The following is a 5,007-nucleotide window of genomic DNA, read 5'->3' on the forward strand; positions in this document are numbered from 1 at the left end:
ACATCATGCTCATGTTTGAACCCATGATTTATTGAGCAGGTGGGTAACTTTCCCATATCCTTGTCCCGGCAGCCCAACTGCGGGCCCTGTCTCTCATCCTGCTGAGTCCACCTCCACAGCTGGCAGACCTTATGTCTCCACCTTGTTTGCAATGAAAACTCAACAGTTCTCTCACTTTCGGTCCAGCCTTAGGGATTCAGAGTCCTATGGCTCCATTATACATATGCCCAGCACATGGCTGGATTTGGTACCTGCTGTATTTCCCTCAGGGCATCACACTGAGCCATAAGGGTCCTTTCCTAACAGAAATGGCAGTACTAAGTCACAAGAATAAAGTGCCATAAATGCAAAATCATTTAATGTAAGGCTATGTGTGCACCCCTCTTGCTGGACTAACACTGCTCTCTGGGGAAGGCTCATCCTCCTCCTCCCCAGCTCTGTCTGTTGAGAGTAACCTGCATCAGCCTCCAGGGAACAGCTCTGGGCAATCAGGTCAGGAGTACAAGTGAAACCTTCCTGCACAGCTGTATGCACTGGGGCCTGAGCTGTTTGTTTAGCTGTGCCTCACCAAAAGGAGCTCGTTGGTGATCAGCAAAACCTGCCCAACACCTGCAACACTCTGATGGTCACGTCACCCTGCCAAGGGAATAGCGCAAGAGAGATGGCAATGATGGTGGCTTTGCTGCTGACATGAGGATGATTTAAATATTCCTGATAGATTTCTCTTGCATGTGGTAGGTCTGCTCTTTTTGGGCTTGGTTTTAAACCATTTTTGTATCAGCTTTGAACAGAGCCTCCCTGTAATTCCACAGGCTCAGTGGTGAAGGCAAGAGATCCCAGAGATGCCAGCCCCAGCTCACACCCCGGGGAGCAGCCTGCCACAGTTAATGAACTGGAGAGGCTCCTCACAGCTGTGGAGATGAAACTCTGCACTGGAAGCACCGGTGTCTCCCGCACTTACTTCAGTCTTGAGACATGATAAAGGAAAGCCTGCAGCTTGTGTTGCTAAATGCCTGCCACCATAACAAATCTTTGTGTGCCTTTTCTAGCTCATTGCTGCCTCCCTCAGCATCAGCAGCACTCAGTACAAGTTTGCATTCATGTAATTACAAAATGCAAAATGGTACCATTAGTTTATTTTCAGGGTCTCTCATTAGTTACTTGACCAGAGAAACATTCCTAAGCATCAAATTTGGCTTTTAAATCCAAATGCTAAGCTACTGCTCCTTCTATTTTTTCTTATAACATTGACTGTGGTTTCTTATTCCTTAAACATCAGCATTTCTTTTGTTTTGGAGATTAGTCCCATAGTCAAGAAATATGAGAAGCAGCTTAATTTGTACAAAGACAAATTTAGCTGAACTTTTCTGCAAAAATGCTTAGCAGTGGAACGGTTTATGGTATTCTGATCCCTTCATTTCAGAGTTCACAATCCAGTGCAATGTGTGGTACATGCTGCCTGTGAATTTACTCCAATTCTGGCTTCCTCTCCAGTAACATGAGGACTGGATATATTAACTTTCACAAAATGAACAGAAAATTAGTGTGGACACATCCACTGGCAGAGGCTGGGCTTGGGCTCTGTCATAGAAATACCTGATTTGAGGGAGAACTTTCAACTTCTGTGTTGGAAAAACAGAATATTAATAAGTGGTGTGCAAGTTGATGATGAACAGGCCACCACACAGTTTTAGCCAGGGCTGGGACTCCTGAATTCAAACTGCGATTTTGTGAATAATTTTCTTAGACTGGTTTAACACATATGCAAAGTTGGCACAGCCATCCAAAAAAGCAATCATCACTCCTTCCCTCCTCTATTCTTCTGCCTAGTGCTTCTTGTGTTATGCTGGCACAAGTTTCTGTGTGGCTGCCCAGTGAGCAGGATGTAGGAATTGATCCAGCTGGGAAAAAAAACATGTTTCTTTTGGTGGGTTTTACCCTGAATCAGTTCCCACTATCCCCAAACCTAGAAAACTAAATTGTACAAATAATTGCCAGCATTACCTGGGCACTGGAAGGCGGGCAAAGTATTTTGAGAAAGTAGCAGAACGATTTAATTTAGAGAGGAGTCCTTGCATGGAGAACACTGCTGGCTGTAAACCCCCATCTACCCTAGAAGGATGCCAAGTGTCATGAGCAACTTGGTGTTCCTCATCACATGTATTCTTGATCAGTGTCAAACATTTATAAACATCCATGATTAAAGGTCAACCACACATCCTCAGTTATTTAGTGTTAGTTTCAGGCTATGTTATGATGTTTAATGTTTTTATTGAAAACAAAAACTGGGCAAACAAGAAGAGCAGCGGGGCTGGGTAAAAGAGAACATGTAGAGACCCAGCTCGTGACAACCAAACTACCTCTTGTATCCTTCCTGCCTGCTGGGGAATATCTAGGGCCAAATGGCATCGGAGGGTGTGTTCTCCTAGACAGTTTCTGGCACTTTATTCTACTTATAATACAACACTAACATTAGTGTTTGGCTAATACAAATATGTTCTTCTACCTGAGGTTTTTTGAATTGTTTTTTTATTATGCATAAAGATGTTTTAAGCTACAACAAATATAAAGCCAGCTCCTGTTATAAGAACTAGAGAAAATCTTCCCTTCTTCTACCTCCTGTTCTTGTCTCTCCCATGGCTTTACCAGATGTTCAGAGGTCAGCAAGAAATGCAGAGAACTGTCCTTTCTTCCTTGTGTATTGGGACAACCTATTTCGTGGTAGTTCAGCTTTTCTCTATGTTCATGTTGCAGAAATTCACAGTATATATTCCAGCCACTTCATGGAGGTGAAACAGAAGAAAGGTCTGAAAAAGCACAAAGATGAACACAACCACTTGAGGAAAGAAGTACAATCAATGGACACTTGAGAGGTTTAGCAACAGAAAAGTTTACCTTAACCCCACTCCCCCTCAACAATAATATTAAGTACTATGACACACACTTGGGTGTAGCAGTGGGATGACAACAGGGAGTGAAAAATAACCCTTTGAAATTTGACTTCCTTGATTTGCTGGTGCAGGATGTCAGCTGGAAAGACCAAAGCAGAAAAGGCAATTTCGTGCCTACAGAAGATGGGCACAGATCAACATCCTCAGCAACATATAGTTGATCCTCCAACAAAGGCCCTGAAGCAAAGTTAACCACAACAGCTGCCAGGTCATTGCTTAACAAGCTGTCTGGTATCAGGAAGAATTCTCTACTCACACCCTTCCCAGAAACAGAGCACTATTTAACCTCCAGCTGTAGATAACATCACCTGCCTGACTTCTTCCCTTCCACCCCAGTTGGAATAAAATGGAGCAGTGGGTCTTCAAGGTGGATCAGACACACAGGGCAAGAATTCATTCAACAACTCGATCTCATTGAAGAAATATTTCCTTAGATTCCTGAACTCTTCTCTTTTTCACACACCAAGGAGTAATTTGGAAAGCAGGGCATGCACAGTACCCCCACTGTGAAGAGTTAAGCTTTGCAGACAGAACAAAACTGCCACTAGCGGAATGATGGAGCACAGAGAAGCATTCACAGCAATTCCTTCCCCTCACTGCTGCACTACAGCCAAAGGCACTAGAGCCAGTCCAGCCTGACTGGGAAGCACTGAGGAACACATTTTACAGTAATGCTCTTGATCAAATCTAAATCCCTCACAAGACAGCTTCCTGAAAAGAGATGTTACTGGGCTGTGACAAAAACGGCTTCCTATCTAGTAAAAACTAAGTGAATGCTTATGGCTAATTTCTTTAAAACCATTTCATTTGTTTGAGAAGGAACTGTAATAAAATGCGGATGCTGTACTTCTTTACAAAGATGTTGGAGCACTTTAAAAAAACCCCAAAAAACAACAGCAATCATAGGGAAAACAATGAATGCTGTGCAAAGAGAGCCCTTCTCCAACTCATCATTTGTGTCCGTAACAGAGAAGGGAAATATACTTCTTGTACCTCGAGGAGCTATATAAGAACACCAGTGCTCCATCACCATTCCTTGGACCTCATTCAACAGAATTACCACAAAACCTGCTTTCCAAGAAACGTGAGCCTGTTGGTACTACTTGCAGGCCATGGTCAGAACTAGTAACGAATCCTGTACGTGATGAAGCAGAGTTGGCATTCAGTGCCCCAGATTAGAGTGTCATCAGGCATACATTTGAGCAAAATTAACTTGTCATGAGTGTTGATCACAGTGGTGTAACAAAGAACCAAACTGGTGATAAAAATGTACTAGATTATGCATAGAAGCCAGAAGAGCTTTCATTCCAGCCTGAGTGCCCAAGTTCCCATACTTCTCTCTCACAGAAGTTGAACTGAAGAAATGAAAGTCACTTCTCCAGTGCTGTACCTACACACACACACACACACACACACACACACACACACACACACACTTGGGCTGGCTCAGCACAGGCCAGCCTGCATCCCACAGGAATTAAAGCACACACAGGATGGGCCTGGCTGCTTCCACAGGTCACTTGAAAGCAGGACAGTCCCTTGTGTGTGGAGCCCAGACTAAGTTAGCTCACTCAGCCTATGTCAATCAGAATTCACTGCCCCTGTACACAAGCTCTGCAGGTAACCAGCTGACTCCATGTGCTGCAGCCACAGGCTTGGATCCAAGTGCCTGGATCTACCAGGACGAGCATGCAACTTCAGAGGCACTGACATACATGCAGAAGCAATTCCAGGAGCAAGGGAACAGCAGAGCTAACAGAATTCAAGCTGGGTATGTTCTGGCATTCAGAAGAGACAGGCATGTAGATGAATCACCTTTTATAGATAGTCTCCCATAATTTTCCACAGACATTTCTAGCACAGAATCCTTGAACAAAAGCACAGCCAGTGAGAACAACCCTTCCTTCCTAACAGCAAGAAATCTATTTACATACTCGAGTTTTAATATCTCAAAGAGCTAAATCTTTCCACACCCAATACTGAAATTACCAACCTCTAAGTGCTCAGTCCCTCCTACATAAATGGAAGTGTTCAAACAAGATACAGAGCTAATACG

This window comes from Coloeus monedula (genome assembly GCF_965178545.1).
Source record: "Coloeus monedula genome assembly, chromosome: 1".
Lineage (NCBI taxonomy): Eukaryota > Metazoa > Chordata > Aves > Passeriformes > Corvidae > Coloeus > Coloeus monedula.